This window comes from Anabrus simplex, chromosome 7, assembly GCF_040414725.1.
Source record: "Anabrus simplex isolate iqAnaSimp1 chromosome 7, ASM4041472v1, whole genome shotgun sequence".
Lineage (NCBI taxonomy): Eukaryota > Metazoa > Arthropoda > Insecta > Orthoptera > Tettigoniidae > Anabrus > Anabrus simplex.
This window is the reverse complement of record NC_090271.1, coordinates 128173884-128197758: the sequence shown is the minus strand read 5'-3', so window position 1 is coordinate 128197758 and position 23875 is coordinate 128173884. Positions and strand designations below refer to the sequence as shown.

At 39.6% G+C, this 23875-nt stretch overlaps 1 protein-coding gene across 1 annotated transcript in view; it reads right to left on the bottom strand.

The window, feature by feature from the left end:
* Positions 1 to 23875, bottom strand: part of LOC136876965 (nephrin) — a 1454397-nt gene that overhangs the window by 262741 nt on the left and 1167781 nt on the right. The window lies entirely within an intron of this gene.

Sequence of the window (23875 nt, the reverse complement as noted above, 5' to 3'; positions counted from 1 at the left end):
TATTATTTCGAAAAGTAATCCATGCATTGTCCGGAATTCGAACTGGAGTTACCTTGTTGGGGCACCAGTGACAATCATGTCTTCCACCCATCCATAAATGGAAAAGCGTATCAGGATAACTGTGAGGACGATCTAGAGTCAGCCATGAAAGCGGGCACGGTAAGTCTGCACAAAAGTGGTATCAACTGACTGCATGTGCGATTACACCAAGCCTGAGTGAAACCACACAGAAACATTCAGGTGCCATGTTTTGCTTATAGAGAAAAATACACACTTCGTTCACCACAGTATTTTAAAATTGCGTGACATGGTACAGGAAGGATTAGCTATAGGAAACAGTACTGCATGTCATATGCCCTTTCACAGAATAGTCTCCTTAATTTCACTACTTCTCAGTCACCACAATCGAGACCATCTTAGCGCAACACAAAAATATACACAAACTCGTTAGTTATTTCTTCAGCATGACTATCGTCTCTGTCAGTGGAGGAGAGCTGAAGTTGAAGTTATAGCTTATCATTTAACAATGATACTTTATTCTAGCTGTAAGCTCCGTGGCTTAGGTAGCAGCGCGCCGGCCTCTCACCACTGGTTTCCGTGGTTCAAATTTCGGTAACTCGTGTGAGATTTGTGCTGGACAAACTGGAGGCGGCACAGGGTTTTTCTCCGGGTACTCCGGTTTTCTTTGTCACCTTTCACTCCAGGAACACTCTCCTATATAATTTCATTTCATCTGTCAGTAATTAATTATTGCCCCAGATGAGTGCGACAGGCCTAGGCAGCCGGCACAATTCCCATCCTTGCCACTAGATGGGGGCTTCATTCATTTCATTTCCGACCCTGTCGAATGACTGGAAACTGGCTATTTTCATTTTCTTTCATCTTATGTTAATTGTGGAGCACTCTTTCTTTGAGCTATTTTTATATCCAGATTTATACCACTAAGCATCTTGGCCGACTCCTTAGATGAATGGTCAGCATAGCTACCTCGATTCCCGGTCGGGGCAGGGATTTTAGCTGCGTCCATTAGTTCCTCTAGGTCGGGGTCTGAGTGTTTATGTACAGCTTAATACACATCACGTAATGTAAATAAAACATATCACACCAAAAGGACGCCCAATGGGGAACATATCCCTCGCAGGGTATAGGCGTCAGAAAGGGCATCCGGCTGTAAAACTGGGTCACATTCACTATTAGTGCCAACCCAAAATAACTGGTAAACGGCCATAAATAATAATAATAATAATAATAATAATAATAATAATAATAATAATAATAATAATACCATTATGAATTATAGATTTTATTTTACAATTGGCTGTACGTCACACCGACACAGACAGGTCGATGGGGTAAGAAAGAGCTAGGCGTGGGAAGTAATCGTCCGTAGCTTTAATTAAGGTACAGCCGGAAATGACAAACCACGGAAAACTGTCTTCAGGGCTACCAACAGTGGGGTTCAAACCCACTATCTCCTAAATGATCGCAGAACTGGCTAAACATATTTTTGAATAACACGTTATGCTAGCATTGTCTGACTCCTGACGCTGAATGGTCAGCGTTGAGGCCTTCGGTTGCGAGGGTCCCGGGTTCGATTCCTGGTCGGGTCGGGGAATTTAATCGAGTGTGATTAATTCTTCTGGTTTGGTGACGGGTTGTTTGTGTTTATCAGAACACTCTCCTCTTCATATCCAGACAATACACCACACTATCAACCACCAACAAAACACACAATGCCGGTAGTGATTGCATCCCTCCACAAAGGGCTGGTGTCAGGAAGGCCAACCGGTGGTAAAACAGGGCCGAATCCACGTGTGCGACACAGTTCGCACCCATGACCCCTACACGCGTGGAAAATGCAGCAGAAGAAGAAGATGGGGAAGAAGAAGTCATGCTGTCGTAGTAGTCTGCATAATAATAATAATAATAATAATAATAATAATAATAATAATAATAATAATAATAATAATAATAAAAATTATTATTATTATTATTATTGAACTCGTGAACCTACCGTTCCATCTTCGGTCGTCTGCCTCGGCTGTTTCGGTAGAACAATATTGATTCTTAGATCTTGGGGCCGTGTAGGTTTCTTCCTTATCACTTCATCGAGCGATCGACAGGGTTCAGCGGAGAGTATAACTACTTCAAATAAGTAGCAAAATGTGCTTACTAAAAATTTATTGAACGAAATCACGATAATCTCGCTTACTAAATAACCATAAAAAATTAAATTTTCGCAAAATATTGTTATAATTGAGTCACATTGCATAACGCGAACGTCGAAAGTAGCTTGAAAGTATTTACATTAGTGTCTTCCAAGGTTTGAAAATGCAATATAATATTTGTGGACAACAGAAACAACAGAACAGAAAAACCTGAAAATCGGGCAGCATTGACCCAAACGATAACTGAGAGTTAACCCACACGATCCGTGGAAAATCTGACCTTCAACAACTATAATTCCAGATTTACATTTAATTAAGTTTATCTACCAGTCGAATATCTTCTCGGATATCGGAACATCCCCGAATGGATACTTAATCGAACCAAATTAATTATCACTTGCTCTGGGTAGGTTACGAAATATTATTTGAAAGCATGGTGTTTATTACAAGTTAACAGCAATGATCAAGATCTGAAAGAAAATCACACCATGTGTTCCATCTAGTGACATCCTTAACTTATAATGAAATGTCGTATGGCTTTTAGTGCCGGGATATCCCAGGAAGGGTTCGGATCGCCAGGTGCAGGACTTTCTATTTGACACCCGTAGGCGACCTGCGCGTTGTGATGAGAATGAAATGATGTAGACAACACATACACCCAGCCCCCGTGCCATTGGAATTAACCAATTAAGGTTAAAATCGCCGACCCGGTCGGGAATCGAACCCGGGACCCTCTGAACCGAAGGCCAGTACGCTGACCGTTCAGCCAACGAGTCGGACCCTTAACTTATAGATAAATCCCGATGCCGAAATATGCATCACCCCAAAAAGATGTTCAGAATGAACCAACAACACTTGATCCGAGAGGAAGGAACAAAACTGCGTAATGCAAGGAAACATTAAACTAAACTACAAGTGATCGGGAGACAAACGTCTCACCTGTTGTCCCGTTTCTTTACGGGGTCGGGTATGAGGTGAGATGAATCTGTCGTGGCGGGTTTTTATGACCGGATGCCCTTCCTGACGTCAACGTCATCAGAGGAGTTAATGAGATAAAGTGGATGACGTGATATATGATAGTAGAAAGGGAGAGGGTGACACCCGGTGCCGCCACATAGCCTACTCCTGTCGAATAGCGCCAAGGGGTCTGCTCGAGGCTTTACGTCTCCATCCGACGGACGAATCACCATCAACAGCGTCATATGCCCTCACTCCATATGAGCACTGTGGATAGGTTTGGAATTTAATCCAGACTTTTGGCATGCAATCTAGTGATTAGAAATTGTATACCACCACATTCCCTAACCTGCCGGCCAACATTCTGATGATGAATTTTTTTCGACCAACGGGACTCGAACCGGCTAACCTCGGTGTCAGACCGTTTAGACTTCAACGCCTTAACGATCATGGCCACCAGGCCGGCTGGACAAACGTCTTGCCTAAATAACGTAAATAACCTAAAATAAATTATTTGTAACAGCTGACGAATCGAAACTGTATTCATAGTGTAAATTTCTTAATACCAAAAATAAAAAAACTGAGGGTCAACATACTGCACTATCGTAACAAACCGTATACCCGAACAGTGAATCTCGAAGTAAAAGAAAACAATGTTAAACAGAAAATGAAATGTCATCGAGCTTGAACGCACGTGACTAAGTAGCCAGGTTTCCATGTGGGACAACCCTTACATTTAAATAAATACTGATGCAACGCTATTACGAAGCATTTTTCAGCTAGTAAAGATTATGCCGAAACGTGGCCTGAATAGTACCTGCTAAAATCTTCCATACCTGCATCCACTACTCCAGACAATATCATCGTTCAAGTCGATTAATGAAAATGCCTAACCTATGACTTGACTATGTACAAACGGCGTCCTGATCCTATCGTTCAGCAAACGCTGTCGTGCCTACACACATCTGACGGTAATTACAGTATGTGCAGGTGGCATCCCGAACCTATCGTTGAGCCAACCCTGAAGTATCTACATACCACTAACACTATGTACACGCGCCTCAGTCCTATCGTTGAACCAACATTGAAGTGTCTACACATATTATCTAACAGTAACTGTGTACACGTGGCATCCCTAACCTATCGTTGAGCCAACACTATGGTATTTGCACATCACTGATGCTGTTGGGCGAAATCGAAAACGTGAAACAATGTCCGGATATTTAAATGTAATTCTTATTGAAATTCTAACACACGAAGTGAAATCCGCTACAAAATGAACTCGAATCTGGAAGTATTAATTATGTCCACTTCCTACGATAAATTGTGAAATCGAAATTAAATAACGGGCTCGACCAGTTCAATCTATCACTCCTTGAAATTCAAACACGTAAAGTGAAGTTTGCTAAATAAAAGTAAACTAAAATTTCATCTGATATTACGTGATACGAATGAAAACAATAATCACAACCACCACCATAGCCCTGCCTCAAACTTTCTTCCCACTTATTCTCATAAATATTTCATTCCTTATTTCGATCCATTACCTATTCTTGAGCTTGATCAAATTTTAAGTAGCCTACAAGTGATCCCATAACCAAGTAACTTCATGATAATCTCACATTCATCTATCTATCTATCTATCTATCTATAGAGTGAGGCATCAATTAACATGCAATGTCAACACTCCAAACATGTCATTATAAAGTCTCCAGTGATGTAAAATTTAATCAACATACGCATTGCAAACTCTCAATCTGGTAAACTAATGTTCACACCTAGAAAATATCGAGAGTTTGTCCAATCTTTAAATCTGGGGATAATAAGATGATTGAGAATTATCGACCTGTCTGTATTTTAAAGTTCCGTGCAAAATACTAGAACAGATCTGATATTGTCAGATTTTCGCTCATATAAAGAGAGCTGTAAGTGAATATCAGCATGGCTTTATCCCTGGTAGATCAACAATAGGCAATCTTGTTAATTTTAAGCAGTATTCTTTTAATGTTCTACATAGGCAGGGAAATGTTGATGTAATTTACTTGGATTATTTGAAAGCCTTTGACAAAATTGATCACGACATTTTATTGAAAAAGCTCTCTGAATTTGGAATGACTTCGCCAATACTAACACTGATTTAATCCTACCTTAGAGACAGAAAACAGTATGTAGCATATCGCAATTTTAATTCAGATATTAGGTATTTTAGGTCATAAGTCCACTTCGAACTTGATAAAGTATTAATGTGCTGTAAATTCCGTTTGCTACTTATGAATAATGGTGTATATTTTTGCTTTTAGATATTACGTTCTTTCTGACATTTGTTACTTTTAATAATTAATGTATAGTGACTAAGCCACCTGTAATTGGAGAAACATCTCCGTTGGTGGTATGAAATAAAGTAATAAAAATAAATAAATAAATAAATAAATATACAAGGCTGTGGCATGATTTATTAACTAATTTAAGAGGACAGTCATTTACATTTCTAACTACAAATACATAATATTGGAATTAGACAGACCTGTAATTGTGCTGATTGATGTGGCGTCATTTAGCTGCCTCATAATGATAACTTATCAATTCTAACTTATCAATTACACTGACTCTGCACTTGTCTTGATGCAACACAAATTAAATCTTCTTCTGAAAATTGTACGATGCACAACTCTTCTAACCTCGTGACTGCTTAGAACGTATGAAGCTACTAACGTGTAAGGGCCAGATACTCGTTCCTGCGTATCCGTGAGAAGAGATAACCTTCACCTCGCCTTCTCAATACAAACCAAATGTTTCTTCCATGGTCAGGTAACCAAAAGATCGTGTTAACAGAGTTGATAGACAAACAGACTTCAATCTCCTTTACAAAAGTTCATTAAAACCTTCGTAATCACTAACACACGGTGTCACAATGTTCCCGTCGCGCTACGGTCACTACAGCATTACTGTTATTAAACTTAATTTAAAGTTTTTTGAACACTTTGTCTTTTCCTGCCATCGAGATCTCAAGTCAATGACCTAGTTCTTCAATTTTTTAAAGTTCTCTTCTTGGTGTCGACTGTCGCAGGTTCACGCTCTCGGACCAATGCATGCTGAGTGAGTTCTCTCGTGGAAGAGGGAGTATTTGTACGAAATCTAGTGACGCTCAAAAACGCGTCCCCTTGTAGTCCAATCAATCAATCAATCAATCAATCAATCAATCAATCAATCAATCAATCAATCAATCAATCAATCAATCAATCAATCAATCAATCAATCAATCAATCAATCAATCAATCAATCAATCAATCAATCAATCAATCAATCAATCAATCAATCAATCAATCAATCAATCAATCAATCAATCAATCAATCAATCAATCAATCAATCAATCAATCAATCAATCAATCAATCAATCAATCAATCAATCAATCAATCAATCAATCAATCAATCAATCAATCAATCAATCAATCAATCAATCAATCAATCAATCAATCAATCAATCAATCAATCAATCAATCAATCAATCAATCAATCAATCAATCAATCAATCAATCAATCAATCAATCAATCAATCAATCAATCAATCAATCAATCAATCAATCAATCAATCAATCAATCAATCAATCAATCAATCAATCAATCAATCAATCAATCAATCAATCAATCAATCAATCAATCAATCAATCAATCAATCAATCAATCAATCAATCAATCAATCAATCAATCAATCAATCAATCAATCAATCAATCAATCAATCAATCAATCAATCAATCAATCAATCAATCAATCAATCAATCAATCAATCAATCAATCAATCAATCAATCAATCAATCAATCAATCAATCAATCAATCAATCAATCAATCAATCAATCAATCAATCAATCAATCAATCAATCAATCAATCAATCAATCAATCAATCAATCAATCAATCAATCAATCAATCAATCAATCAATCAATCAATCAATCAATCAATCAATCAATCAATCAATCAATCAATCATGATCTGCATTTAGGGCAGTCGCCCAGGTGGCAGATTCCCTATCTGTTGTTTTCCTAGACTTTTCCTAAATGATTTCAAAGAAATTGGAAATTTATTGAACATCTCCCTTGGTAAGTTATTCCAATCCCTAGCTCCCCTTCCTATAAATGAATATTTGCCCCAGTTTGTCCTCTTGAATTCCAGCTTTATCTTCATATTGTGATCTTTCCTACTTTTATAAACGCCATTCAAACTTATTCGTCTACTAATGTCATTCCACGCCATCTCTCCGCTGACAGCTCGGAACATACCACTTAGTCGAGCAGCTCTTCTTCTTTCTCTCAATTCTTCCCAACCCAAACATTGCAACATTTTTGTAACGCTACTCTTTTGTCGGAAATCACCCAGAACAAGTCGAGCTGCTTTTCTTTGGATTTTCTCCAGTTCTTGAATCAGGTAATCCTGGTGAGGGTCCCATACACTGGAACCATACTCTAGTTGGGGTCTTACCAGAGACTTATATGCACTCTCCTTTACATCCTTACTACAACCCCTAAACACCCTCATAACCATGTGCAGAGATCTGTACCCTTTATTTACAATCCCATTCATGTGATTACCCCAATGAAGATCATTCCTTATATTAACACCTAGATACTTACAATGATACCCAAAATGAACTTTCACCCCATCAACGCAGTAATTAAAACTGAGAGAACTTTTCCTATTTGTGAAACTCACAACCTGACTTTTAACCCCGTTTATCAACATACCATTGCCTGCTGTCCATCTCACAACATTTTCGAGGTCACGTTGCAGTTGCTCACAATCTTGTAACTTATTTATCACTCTACAGAGAATAACATCATCCGCAAAAAGCCTTACCTCCGATTCCACTCCTTTACTCATATCATTTATATATATAAGAAAACATAAAGGTCCGATAATACTGCCTTGAGGAATTCCCCTCTTAATTATTACAGGGTCAGATAAAGCTTCACCTATTCTAATTCTCTGAAATCTATTTTCTAGAAATATAGCAACCGCTAGACCGAGTTTTCTAAAGGTCACCCCAGTGATTCTACCTATTTTACCAATCATAATGGTGAAGTTCGTTGATTTCTCCTGCTTTTTCACGGGCGTAATTAATTAATACAGTGGGTGACTTTCCCGCGTCGTCTGGATGGATGACCCTGCCTCGTGTCGTTTCCACTTTGGCGATAGGCAGGAAAACTTCTCTCTGGGCGTAATTAATTATATTTCTCCCTCTGAAGTGAGCTTTATCAAGTGATTCCAAAAATTCTTATTAATTAATTCCTCTCTAATAGCATTGCCGAAATCTCTCCCAATAGGGGTTATTAGCCAAAAATTTATTATCAATTTCCGAAGTCTTCCGAAATGTTCCATTATTGCCCGATGCCTTGGTCACCTCGTGCCGTGAGTGATAAACAAGGAACATCAGACTAACTGTTTACCAAAGTGGATGCGCGCTTTCCCCTCTCGCAGCTGGCCGTACATAGCCGTGCGTCGGATTTTCTGTAATGTAGCATTATGGGCTTATTAATATATTATTGTCGTTATTTTAATAATACTGTATTGATTGTGAGTTGAAGGATGTTTCATTTGTATTTCTTTCAGTTTGTCTTCTTCTTCTTAATCCGTTTACCATCCAAGGTTGGTTTTCTCTCTTGGACACAGGGATCCCACCTCTATCGCCTCAAGGGCAGTATCTTGCTATGCTGAACAGGGGCCTTGTGAGGGGAGGGCCATGGGAAGATCTGAAGGGATGGACAAGGAAGAGCGAAAGAAGTGGCCGTGGAATTAAGTATATTAATGTTGATCATTTTCTTTTCTTTTCTTTTCTTTTCTTTTTTTCTTAATCCTTTTACTCTCCAGGGTTGGCTTTTCCCTCAGACTCAGTGAAGGATCCCACCTCCACCGCCCAAAGGACAGTGTCGTGGAGCGGGAGACTTTGGGTCGGAGGATACAACTGTGGAGGAGGACTAGTGCCTCGCCCGGGCTGCCTCACAACCACGAATTTACAGAAATGATGACGAAAATGGTAATACGTTACTTACCTGCTGGCAAGCAGTCAGAGGCGTTGCCATGGTAACTTGTAGGTTCGTTGTCGGTCTGTCGGTCACTCAATACAGAGCATGATACATGCAGAAAATAGTAATTTTCTCCGTCATTTGAAGAGTAAGGTAAATTATGAACATAACAAAAGTTGTTTATAATGAAGAGACGTTTCACTTACAGTCCACGGAGTTTACAGAAAATCAATAGGAGAAAAGGAAAACCGTTCTGGTTTACCTATAAACCTTCGTCTATGCATATAAAAACCTTCCCCGGGATGAGTATACACTAAATATGACGTTTGGTCGAGATCTATCCAGCTGTTTCGCCGTGATGTTGGAACAGACAAACAGACAAACAGACACGAAAAATAAAAACCATCGATTCGGTCTTGAGTTGACCTAAAATGGATAAATATCTGATAAATTGGCAGAAGAATGAAATTACAGACAGTGGAACAACTACAATATTATTTATATACGTTCTGATTTTTAAAAGTGTATCATACATTTTAAATACACTTAAGGAATGGAATGTGAGGTTCAAAAAATCTTGGTTCTATGTTGACTCATTGACCAAGAGGATAAATAATGTAATTCAGACAACAGACGTCATGCGAGATACAGAGCAATGTTTTGCTTATATCCCACGCCAACTGTTCTCACTGGAACATACACCTTTTCATTAAAATGCAAATTTCTACAAATAAACTGCAGGGGATATCCGCATGGAAAATGGTAGAGAGACGAAGAGATCAACCTAGAAAAGCAAAAAGTGAAGAATGTTTTATTGTATAAAGCCCCATACCCAGCAAGTTTTCAGTTTCACTTGACATCTAATGTCACGATCTCACACTCGGGGGTTCCAGTTTTACGTGGAATATAAATACGGGGGAAGTGAACTTAGGTTTCAAACTCTCTACATATATTGGCCAGTATTCGAACCGTGGCTACTTGGTGAAGAGTCAAAGATGATATCACTGGGCTTCTCTCTCGTTTCTTGTGATTTTCATCATATTCTGCTTCTTCTAGTTGGCTGCGTGGTTATGGTGGGTTAGAGCCCCACAGTCAACCGCTCTAAAGGTGATTTTCCATTTTCAAACCAGGCAAATGCTTGGACTGTCCTTAACTAAGGCCACAACCTTTTTGTTTCCAGTTCTATTCTGCTGTCATCAAAAAACTCAACAGTGTTAGTGAGACATTAATAGCATAATATTCATTCATTCTTTATTTTCGTTTCGTTTTGGCCAACTAGGGACTACGGGGCTCGACTTAGCTATGGTCTTCTGTTTTTCTTGGCCCAGTACGCTTTCATTTCCTGGTTGAGTGCCTGCTTCCTTCCATCCATTCACTTAGGTCTGGTGGTCCCTGTACTCTATTTGCTTGTGAAGGACAGTGGGAAGACTCCCCGTAGGATGCCCGGTCGGCACTGAGTTCGCTTCTCTGTGGTCTCTAATGCGATCTGAAGTTCCTCTACGTCTGATTTGACTGATGTTATTCACTTGGTCTTGGAAGCCTTTCCTCTACTTGTCACTGTGAGGATTCTGATGGTGATCCTGCAGGGTTTCAGGTGGATCATGTACCCGTGGGAGATCAGTCTCTTTTTCCTGATACACGTGACTGTGTCTTCCTGATGTTCGAAGTGCTTGTTGTTGTGCCCCATCCTGTAGGTGCCATCCTCCCCTCTAATGGGTCCTAGTATCCTCCTCAAGATCTTCCTCTCTTTAAGTTCTATTTTGCTAAGTGGGCCGTTACGAATCATCAAGAGGTACTCAGAGGCGTAGAGTATAGAGGGTCTCATAGTGAGTTGCAGTGTTTCAGCTTTAGGTTTTTGGAGATTTATCTGAACGATCTGAAATTCTCCTAGTATATGATTTGGACTCTTCCAGGGCATGACCTTCCTAGGTTGTCGCTTAGTCGCGGTTGATTTTTTAAATTATTTATTAATTTTTAATTTTTATTCTTCCTTTATCCTGTTCACATGATGGCTTATCCTTATTGTGAATATTGACTTTTTCACGCCTTTTCGGGACAATTTTGTTGAGGACATTCTGCGACAGTCTCCCATTTTTCATAGCCGTTAGATCCGTCCACGTCCTGGATGTTTACTCCCAAAGAGTGTCCCTTTGATAACTTGCTGGAGCACGGATAACGTTTCATTATCTTTCGTCATGTCGGATTCAAAGTGATGGTTACTAGGATCTAGGTCATCGGCTTCTGATGGAATCGAATGAAATGGTAGATTAAAATTTACCCACTGAATAAGATGATGCAGTATAGTTTTGCTAGTGGTTTAACGTCGCAATAACACATCGGAGATTTTCGGCGATGCAAGTATGAGAAATGGCAAGGATTTGGAAGGTACCGGCCATGGCTTTGATTAACGTACAGTCCGAGCATTTGCCTGTTCTGAAAATGGGGAAACCAAGGGCTGACAACGGTGTGATTCTAACCCACCATTTCTCAAATGCAAACTCACAGATAAGCGTTTAACCAGCTCCAGAGCTAGAGGAATTACCTGTACGCAGTTCGAATCCCCGCCCCGGCCGGAAATCAAACGCAGTGCGCTCTGAACCGAAGGCCATTACGTTGAGCAATCAGCCAAGAAGCCGGGCATACAGAGGCGTGCTATATTTCTCAAGTTAGTAACAAAAATAAACTAAGCAACAGTGAAGATAATTTTATTAATACAGGCTGACCCAAAAGTTCGTTAACATTTAAAGAGGCAATACTTCACGGAAAACTGGAGGTAGGGAGGTAAATTGACACGCACAATTGGCATGACATGGGGTTTTATTGACACAAAAAGAAAGTACACAATATGACCAACAGACAGCGATTCATACGATACACAGCAATAATTAGCATAACAATCGAGGTTTGGCAACAACGATCTTTTTTATGATACATGCTCAACATGTCGACCGTCATTCATAAATAATTCCTGTAGTCGAGGGGCAATGTTGTGAACAGCACTGTACAGCATATCCATAGATATGGTGAGAAATTGTCATCGGATGTTGTCTTTTAGCATCTCTAATGGGGTCGGGTGATCGCGGTAGACTTGCAACTTCAGGTAACCTCACAACGAATAACCACATGGATTGAGGTCGGGGGACCGAGCAGGGCAAACATGACATGCCATGATTGCAGGCTCATCTCACGCTCCTTTATTTTAGCAAGTTGTTTTACGTCGCACTGACGATGGGACAGGAAAGGGCTAGAAGCGGGAAGGAAGCGGCCGTGGCCTTATTTAAGGTACAGTCCCAGCATTTGCCTGGTGTGAAACCACGGAAAACCACCTTCAGGGCTGCCGACATTGGGGCTCGAGCCCACTATCTCCCGAATACTGGATACTGGCCCCACTTAAGCGACTGCAGCTATTGAGCTCGGTACGTTCTTTTCATTCCGTACTCGGCTCTCATGCGGTATCACTGACGTGTTACTGTCCAGCGCCATCTGTTGGTCATTTTGTGTACTTTATTTTGGTGTCAATAATACCCCATGCCATGCCAATTGTGTGTTTCAAGTATTACCTCTCTACCTCCAGTATTTCGTGAAGTATGTATTGCTTCGTCAAATGTTAACGAATTTTGTGTCATCCTGTATATTAATTATGTACATTTTATAAATGTTATTTTTCTTCCCATTTCTAAAACGTACTAATGGTATATGGTGGAATAGTTCAGGGGTTCTTGCATATACTTTTGTTCTACGTGTTAGTTTTAATACACATCTATAAACAACACATCACACTAAAGACCACTACAGGAACACACAATAATAAATAAATTCCTCCACATACGGTTGGCGTTAGGAAAGGCATCCGACCGTAAAATTAGGCTAAACCCATATAAAGTGACGACCCCAGGTAGCTGGTTAAAGGCCAGGGAAAAGGAGGCGCACGTCTCAGTATGATATTTTGATATCTGACAATTTTTAATCGTCAATATCTCTATTTCATGTTTCCGGAGTAGGGCGTTACGGCTGAAAACTTTCAAATTAGAGCAGTAATCTGTGTATACAAAATGTCAGTTCTCTTTTCTTAAGTCAGAAAATAAAGTGCAGCAAGCGTACTTAGTGCTACAACTTAAGGATCGAGAAAATAAGATGACTGCAGTGGTCGCAGATGAGAAGAGTTCGTGGATGTTCGCTTTCATCCCAAGCGTGACCTGTATCGCAGAGAAGTTTTCCGAGTAGGAAGCTGTTAGAAGAGGAGAAAAAACCGAAACCAATACTGAACTCGTTTAATCTAAAGTAGCAACACGAGGGTGAGCTTTGCATGTTGACACAACTTTTATATTGAGCCGACGAGAAACCTTTTCAAAACTTGAATTGTATTGAATGTTAATGCAAGGAGAAGAGAAAAGGAAAACCAAACAATGGACTTGATATGGAATATTCAAAAAGTTGGAAACTTTTCAAAACAAATCAGAATTAAAATAAGAACTTGACCGAATACATAGCTCGCAGATATTTATATAATCCTGGTTTTCAACCCGATTGTAATGTATCTGTCTACATGAAAATATTTCATTTTAGAGGCTCGGGATATCAGATCAACAACCCTGAGCATTTAGTGCATATGACATTTGTCTGACATAGCTGTATGATTACAGTGTCTGTAATGGTCAGTATACGAGGTCACTTCATAAGTCATGGTAACATTTATAGAATCTCGTACACTGTCAGTTAAAACACCTAGTTTTCAAATTTTCGGAAAGGGATAGAAGTTAAAAAATTAAACACAGGCAATCGACTCTATTGAAGTTCTCCCAAAGAAAACCTGCCAATTCTCCTCAGCATCATCTTATAACCCAATTTGTGGGTTTCAACTGATAGTACTTATGTGACATTCATGATTATGTGAATGCTGAAATTCTCATAGGCACACTTCCCACAGACTTAACTAATTAAAGGGTATGGATTTGACAAGCGTCAAAGTACTATTTTATCCAATGTGAATGTCATTAAAAGCAATTGTAATTTTAATTTTAAGAATTTATACCCTGTTGTGACGTCGCCAGACGCAAAAGTTAAGGCTACTTCTTAAAACACATCAAACTTCATAACCCAGCTTATGAACACATCACCCAATTTTAATGTATACGTTTTGTCATTGTCCTATGTATACACAGAGTCTAATGCTTTGTCAGTTTTTAGCTATAAGTGGCTGAGGATGATAATTGTATGATTGAAATTAGTCCCACAATGTGATATACTCGTATATAAATGATCACATATAAATATCTATTGATTAGGTGGAATCCGTACTTCTATTTATTGTAATTGTATCATTACGGATCAATATGAAGATAATTGCGTACAACATCTTAATATAGTTGTGTTCCTATCACACGTGGTACGAAAACTGACATTGTTATGTTAGTAAAGTGACTTGGAGCGTTTAGGGCATTATGTAGCGAAAGTTATAATTTAAACTCGTTCTAAAAGCATAAAATTGTAGGTACCCATTTCAATATAAACTTTAGATAACTTCCCGTATATTAACAAGTCAAGATATCTCTAGATCTATTTAGCTCATGCTTTCAATAACCAATCCGGTATGAGAATATCAGGAAATTTAAGCAATTAACAGTTGTCTATCACCACAAACTGATTATTCTCATTGTATTAATTTTCTATAATTGCACCTACGTGAACTTGCTTTTATACAAGTTCATCACAATAGCGCACTGAAACGTTTTCACTTATACATTTGAACTCAAAACCATACAATCATGTATATACATAAATATAAAGGGGGTCCGCTGTCTGTAATTTCGTTTGTTTTGAAAATTTTCCAGATATTTATCCGTTTTAGGTCAACTCAAGACCGAATCGGTGGTTTTATTTTTCGTGTCTCTTTGTCTGTCTGTTTGTTCCACCATCATGGCGAAACGGCTGGATAGATCATAACCAAACTTCACATTTAGATTATACTCATCCCGGGGAAAGTTTCGATATGCATATCATATTAAAATATCTGAATAGACGGGGGCTTTATAGGAAAAATCAGAACGGTTTTCCTCCATTTTCTCTTATACTATTGATTTTCTGTAAACTCTGTGGACCGTACGTGAAACGTCTCTTCATTATAAACAACTTTCGTTATGTTCATAATTTACCTTACTTTTCACATGACGGAGAAATTTACTCTTTTCTGCGGGTATCATGCTCTGTATTGAGTGACCGACAGACCGACAACGAACCTACAGGTTACCATGGCAACGTCTCTGCATGCCAGCAGGGAAGTAACGTATTGCCATTTTCCTCATCATGCCTTCAAATTCGTGGTTGTTCCTTGGGTAGAAGGCAAGAGAGGCGTCAATCGGCCATTCTGCAGGATATTGGTGGAATATCGTTGGAGGTTATAACCGTCCTCGAATAGCTCAAGTAATAACACCATTAGTCATATTCTTATCTGTTTACCTAAGAATCTCTGCGCCTAAATTTCTCCTCTCTTACCGCTTTCTTATATCCATAACTAATTTATTGAGGGGCATTTGATTCGCCAATACATTCACTTAGAATTTACATATTTGTACTCATCCCGCTGTCCTCAGTTATAATCCTATTTTCTGTTAATTTCAACTTTCTCAACTGTATTATTTTCTTCCTTAATTACTCCGTATGTATGCGAGTGCTAATCCCGAAACCTGGACAATCTTTTCTTGGAGGAAATACATCTTCTAGGCCATGAAAATGTATAACTTTTGGCCCCGGAAAATATCGAAATATGGATGCACTTTTAACGACGGTGCAGACCTTCTTTTCGGAATAATTTGTGGCTAAGCCGTAAGTCTTATCACAAAAGAACACCTTTCAGTTTGGAGAGATCTGCAACTTTGGGCCTATGACATTTTGTTGTATCTCTATCCCTTATTCGTTAATTAAATAGTACTGCATTTCTTGAGTGCAATTTAATGTTGTACTTTTTACACGTGTATGTTAATGTTTGGCACACTTATAGGAAAGATGCAATCATGACATTGGGCAGGCACATTGACATGACCAGTGGCCATATGTTCACAAAATTTTATGATTCCAGGGTCACATGAGTATCAAAAAAATAAAGTAGTATGTGAAAACTGTACCAAATTTCACCCCATTCAATGAATAACTTAATCTAACCCATAAATATAGGAGATACGGGAAAATGTCACAGGACCAACCATGGAGAACACTGTACGAGTCGTCTGATGGTGAAGTCCGTTTGTAGGTGCAATTTAATATAGTCTTACTCACTGCATTTACAGTAATTTACGGAGAAATCAGTATACAATGTAGAATACCGTAGGGAAGCACGGCTACATTTGCTAGGTACGATATAATTGTGTTATCGGGAGTCTGCGTATCAAAGATTTCAAACGAAAAATAAAGCTGTATGTTTCCGTGCTGAAGTAGGGCATTGCGAATTTAGAGTCATTTCTATGTCGTTCCTTTACTCAATTCATCTTTCTCCAAACAAATCATTTTATCTTCAATTGTTTGTCTCTGTAAATCTTCTTCTTCTTTATCTGTTTAGCCTCCAGGGTCGGTTTCTGCCTCGGACTCAGCGAGGGATCCCACCTCTACCGCCTCATGGGCAGTGTCCTGGAGCTTCAGACTCTGGGTCTGGGGATACAACTGGGGAGGATGACCAGTATCACGCTCAGGCGGTCCCACCTGCTATGCTGAACAGGGGCCTGCTGGGGGATGGGTTAGACAAGGAAGAGGAAAGGAAACGGCCGTGGCCGTAAGTTAGGTACCATCCCGGCATTTGCCTGGAAGAGAAGTGAGAAACCACGAAAAACCACTTCCAGATGGCTGCGGTGGGAATCAGACCCATCTCTACTCATTTGACCTCACGAGGCTGAGTGGACCCCGTTCCAGCCCTTGTATTCCTTTTCAAATTTTGTGGCAGAGTCGGGAATTGAACCCGGGCCTCCGGGGGTCGCAGCTAATCACACTAACCGCTACACCACAGAGGCGCACTTTCTCTCTGTAAATGCACATTTTATTTCGCCACTTTCGTCTTTGTTTACTCTTTGCATCTTCCGTGTGGAGTTTTAGTGCGTTGCATTTAAAAACAATCGATTTAACACACGAAATTCATACAGCCTTTGATGATCGAAAATCCGAACGAATGACTGGATATGATAGTAGGAAGGAGAGGATGAAGCCCTGTGCTGGCACAGAGCCTACTCGTGTCGAATAGCACCAAGGGGGCTGCTGAACGAGTTAGTCTCCATCCGATGGACGAATTACCATCAACAGCATCGTATTCCTTCACTCCATACAGGTTTGGAATTTAATCCAGGCTTTTGGTACGCAATCTAGTTATTAGAAACGGCATGCCACCACATCCCCTACCCTGCCAGCCAACATTCTGACGGTAAAATTATTCTGGACGAATGGGAATCGAACCGTCGAAGCACCGTCTGAGGAAATAACTTCATACTTTTACGACCACGTCCACCAGACAGTCTGCTGTACTGTCTGATTGCAGATAGAAATACTGTGTTTTCATACTCCAGAATGGAAGAAAATTATTCATTCAATTCAATGCAAGAGAGTATTTTTCACTAAACTGTTGTAACCCGTACTTTGTACCAGTTTAAATCTTTCAAACCTTATCGTTTTCTTAATATATCTGTGGACAGCAACAGAAACCTGTCGCAGTTCGCCATCATGCCGATAGATATAGCTGTTTACCAATGTCTACACGGCGATGAGACAACTTCGTTGATGGCAACGTATTTTTCTTGAAAAAGGTGAATTGTACCTTACCTGTAAAGTAGACACAACAATCTATAACCGGTACCAATTTCACCTGTTGAAACCTTCCCGTTCCTTACTATCGCAGTGAAAGATAGACAGAATTAAACATTTTGTATATATTGATTGCTCCAGGCCAGCGAACATTTTTAGCAGACTTTGAAAACGACGAGTGTTTTGAGAGATTTGATTTCACTGGGTAAGTTCTTGGAAGTCCGTCTCTGTAGTGTAGTGGTTAGTGTGATTAGCTGCCACCCCCGGAGGCCCGGGTTAGATTCTCGGCTCTGCCACAAAATTTGAAAAGTGGTACGACGGCTGGAACAGGGTCTAGTCAGCCTCGGGAGGTCAAATGAGTAGAGGTGGGTTCGACTCCCACTTCAGCCATCCTCGAAGTGGTTTTCCGTGGTTTCTCACTTCCCTCCAGGCAAATGCCGGGATGGTACCTAACTTAAGGCCACGGCCGCTTCCTTCCCTCTTCCTTGTCTATACCTTCCAATCTTCCCATCCCCCCACAAGGCCCCTGTTCAGCATAGCAGGTGAGGCCGCCTGGGCGAGGTACTGGTCATTCTTTCCAGTTGTATCCCCCGACCCAATGTCTCACACTCCAGGACACTGCCCTTGAGGCGGTAGAGTTGAGATCCCTCGCTGAGTCTGAGGGGAGAAACCAACCCTGGAGGGTAAACAGATTAAGAAGAAGAAGTTCTCGGAAGATTTCTTAATACTGTATAAAGAAGGGTGTTGAACAGAGGAAGCTAATAATGCGCAGAAATGAATAACTAAGATATGTATACAAACATAATAAATCACATTTTAGTCTTCGCTGTATAATTTCACATTCGATTCCCCGCATATTATCGGCGACGCTTCATCAGAACAACAAACTTAAACCTGTATATACCAGGCGAGTTGGCCGTGCGGTTATGAGCGCGCAGCTGTGAGTTCGCATCCGGGGGATAGTGGGTTCGAATCCCACTGTCGGCAGCCCTTAAGTTGATTTTCTGTGGTTTCCCATTTTCACACCAGGCAAATGCTGGGGCTGTGCCTTAATTACGGCCACGGCCGCTTCCTCCCAACTCCTAGGCCTTTGCTATCCCATCGTGGCCATAAGACCTATCTGTGTTGGTGCGACGTAAAGCCACCAGCAAAAAGCCTATTTATAGCTTCTTTGGCCTAAATGTCAGTGTGCACGTTTTGCACATAAAATTAATGTTGTAGCCTATCATGCTTCAATTGTCTTCAATATTACATTTGAATAAGTTTTTTAAACGAACATAATTCACTACTTGTTCGATTTTCTGTTTGTGCGCATTTCGGAAACTTTAAATATAGGCCTAAAAGGGCATTTTTCATGCCTCAGGTTGAGTTAGGACTGAGGGTCAATGTTGGCAATTTGTTTTAAACGGGCGTATTTCACTGACATTGTCATTGAAGAGGCAATACGAAAACTCAGAAACGAGGGAATTAACTGCTCACTTATTCATTTAACATTTATTTACTCCTATGAAAGAAAATGTTCCATCAATGGGTATCCTGAAGTAAGCGGTATCATCAGCCAAACTTCTTTCGTGGATCTTAGGTCAAGTTGCCACTATCACAATCATCACGTTAAATCCATCTGGAAAAGTTCCCATTAAGACCTGATGAAAATTTAGAACTACATTCCTCAAGAGCTGAAGGACTTATACATAGAAACCTTTCCTTAGTCAACCGAATATAATCAATGACAGAAAATAAGAACTCTGAAAACAAGAGCAGTTTGGATAAATTTGTTAATATAAAGGTATTACTATACTTGTTTAATTTGTTCTGTGCAATAAGAAGCAACAGAGATGAACTTTAATCTTGCTCAGACATCTTTTCAGGAAGACTGTGACTGAAGAAAAGTATGTTTCTAAGTATTAAACTGTAAGATTGAATAACAAGTCATGTGTTACTTAGAATAATGATCGTAATTTCAGTTAAATCTAACCCTATTTCTCAAGTTAGAGGTTGTATTTTATATAAATGGCGTCAATAAAGTGTATAATAAAAAATGAACGTTTATTTGGAGATTAAAATTTATATGATATAATATCGCTTTATAACTTACCAATCAGATAAAAATACGAAAATGCATACACTGTACTTAATTGAGTCTTCACACAGGTTTTTGTAATTTCCCAAATTTTAGTCGATAGGACATACTCCTCTTAAAAAAATAGGTCTATTCTCTTGAACACAGAATATAACCGCGCTGGAAGTTTTGCTCTATGATCAGGTTACAGCCAGTCCATGACAACCAGATCAAATACCCTTATACAGTAGCTATTCGATTATTTAAATTTTGCACGGTAGTAACTCACAACTAATTTATAATCGTACTGTAGATGTCGAACCCATGTCAGAAGTTACGCAAGCAGGGTAATATTCTTTGTCATGTATCAGTTGTATCGGGCTATATTTGTCATTTCCGAAAATGCGATCGATTTTCCGATTTTCAGTACCGGTATGTGCCAGGTAACTAAAAATGCTACGAGAGGAACAGAAAGTTATTTTCATGTTTCGTAGACCTAGAGAAGGCATATTACAGAGTACCGAGGATAAAGGTGTCAGTCGTTCTTAGGGATTATGGGAATAAGGATAGATTATTAAAAGCAATCGAAGGCATTTATGTTAACAAGTAGGCTATAGTGAGTATTAATGGTACGAGTTCTTGGTTCAAGGTATTTACAGGGCATTCACTTTTGTTGTGCATAGTTTACATGGATCATCTACTGAAAGACATAAAATGGCAGGGAGGAATTCAGTTAGGTGGAAATATTGTAAAAATGGTGATCCTGATGATATGCGTATTCCTATGCCCACGAATTAGTATTAACAGCAGACTGTGCTGAAAGTCTGCAATGTAATATATTGGAACCTGACAACTGGTTCGGTGAGTATGATATGAAAATTAACCTTTCCAAGAGTAAAATGATGTTAGTAGGGAAGAAACCTAAGAGAACTGAATGCCAGGTGGGGAATAGAAAACTGGAACAGGCAGACCATTTGAAGTAGTTGCGATGTGTATTCTCGCACAACGGTAGTATAGTGAGATTGAATCAAGGTGCAGTATGCTCAATGTAGTGAACTCGTATTTGTGATCAACAGCAGTATTATGCAAGGGAGAATTCTCCGGGACAAAATTATCTTTACATAGGTGTGATCTCAGACCAGCTTATATGTACGGCAGTGAAATCTGGTTGGACTTAGGATATCTTATTCATAAGTTAGAAGTAACTGACATGAAAGTAGCGAGAATGACTGCTGATAGAAGCAGGTTGTACAACAATGTCGAGAAGGTACTCGAAATGAGGAGATAAAGGCTACGTTATGATTGAACTCAATGGACGAAGCGGTACGCATAAACCGGCTTCGGTGTTACGGTCATGTGAGGTGAATGGAGGAAGATAAGTTACCTAGGAGAATATAGGAGTCGATCGTGGAAGATAACAGAAGTAGAAATAGATGAAGGCGACGATGATTAGACTCAGTTTCTAATGATTTTAAGATAAGAGTTAGAGAAATAAACGAGTACCACAGAGCTACAGTAGTTACGAGAGGATTGTGAATGCGTTTTGTAATTTCACAGAGGTTTACAGAATGAACGCAGAAAGACAAACCAATCTATAATGAAGATATATATGTATGGTAGTTATCACAAAATAGTCAATATTTGAACAACTCCAGCTCTAGATTCTCTCAAGATAAATTCTGGAGCGGTTACTGTAGAGTGTTACTGCAGATAAACTTTCGTAGTCCATAGCTGGTTCAATTGAAAATAAATAAAATAACAGCCGCCAGCTACCAAGGCCGGATACTATGGCTGAGGATGCCATTACACTGACCTCGTGGCACTCAATACCTGCAAGCGTTCTGGTTAGGCAGCAGTCATCTTGGTAGGCTAAGGCCCTCTGTGGGCCACATGCACCACATGTTTGCTTTGTATTAATGATATCAACGAATCGATTGCGGATTATTATCGTGATTACCAGTATTCGAACCCCGGTAACTACAGGGTGAAGTTTTTCACCTGAAAAATCTCATGATGTTAGGTGGAGAGTCAAGTAGCTGGTTGAAACCTAAAGCAGCTAGGGTGCGTTTCTATAAATTGTAACTGCCTGGAGGTTCGTTGTATTTCCATCACTCTGTCTTATTCATCTATGCAGGTTGTAGGAAGTATCCCATACAGTAATAACAGGACATGATACAGGGGATCAAAGAACATCGGGGATAGGAACCACCCTTTTATATCGCAATGTTCATACCGATTCAAAAGGGGCGAATACCGTAATGTCATTTTAGACGAGGTCTGCGGCACAAATACCTCGAAAAGGGACCTCTATGTCGTCTGTAATTCTTCTGTGTGTGTGTGTGTGTGTGTGTGTGTGGTGTTTGTGAGACGTGAAGATTCTTCAAAAATAAGATGTTGAGTATTTGCTTGATTACAATGTTGTCGGATCACACCTTCGTTTGGAAGTAAAAATTAAACTGAAAATAAGCAGCGCGAACGCAGTCTCTCCCACCTGATTCATTCTGATTGAAATAATCGGCGGTAGGTTGTCACTATTGTAACAGCCGCAGGGTTTAGAGGGTTTTGTGGACTTGCGTATTAGAAATGAAATACAAATATAATGAGGATAATACATTTTATTCAACAGAATGTGGTACATTCGAATGTGGGTAACTAGTCGGTGTAGTATGGGCCTGTGATCTGAGAAATACGAGACATAATTTAAGAGTTCGGGATTCATTTTCACACCAGGCAAATGCTGGGGTTGTACCTTAATTAAGGCCACGGCCGCTTCCTTCCCACTCCTAGGCCTTCCTACACCATCGTCGCCATAAAACCTATCTGCGTCAGCGCGACGTAAAACAAATTAAGAAAGACAGTTCGGGAGTAATATTACGAGTAAAAGTAATATCAATAAATGAATTGCCCAGTGTGCTGGGATAGTTGCTCGACACACAATTCAAATGAAAGTGATGTTTGAGAAAATCAAATGCCTTTTCATATGTTTGGTTATATATAAAAACACGAGAGTCAACATAGCGCCATCTTATAACATAGTATGTGTGTGACGTCAATCTTTGTTTTCCATTATTAAATTTGTTATTTTTAGAGCCTGGATTTTTTATGCATTAATAGGTTAGATTGCAAACTTACTGAAGCGAGTTGCAAGTATAGTCTACCTTCACAACGGCAGTGCCATCGGGTTTGCATAAACATTAGGGGTACGGCCCATCAGAACTCCTATAATTTATGTTACTTTTGCTACATTATTGAAGAGCGGGTGGCCGGCACTTCCTACTAACTAAATTAGTTTGCAATCTAACCTGTTACTGCAAAAACAAATATCCGGGCTTTAATTATTCTATACAACTGAGCATGATGTATTCACAACGGCAGCTAACCTCTAACTGAGCGCGCGAGTCAATACAGTGCCATCTTATAAGGGTATGTGTGTGACGTCACATATTTAGCACAAATTGTTCCTTACTTTGAAAAGCACTATTTCATAAAAACTAGATTTCGGATTTTCATTTTCTTGCAATAGGTAGCCTTCTATTTTATTTGTCAAATCAGACGTAATCGTAAGTTAAATACTCTAGGCGATATACGCGTTCCACCCAAACACTAAAGGAGTCTTAAAATGTTTCTTTCCCTGTACCCGTTGTCAAGGAACGCAAGTCTACGTTAAAACTTGCGTTTTCCTAGTTGACTCTGAATGAAAATACTTGCGAGTTAGAGGTTCCTTTTCTCATTTCAACTGTCCTAATCGCCTTTGTCGTCGCTAATGATTATTGGACATAACTTTTCCTACACCCTGTGCAATTGTTAAGGTATCATTGACCTCCTATCAGCGCCGTTTTAACATGTCATCTCCATGCAGGAGAGTGGACGATAAAGCCTTGTGTTATTCGTAGAC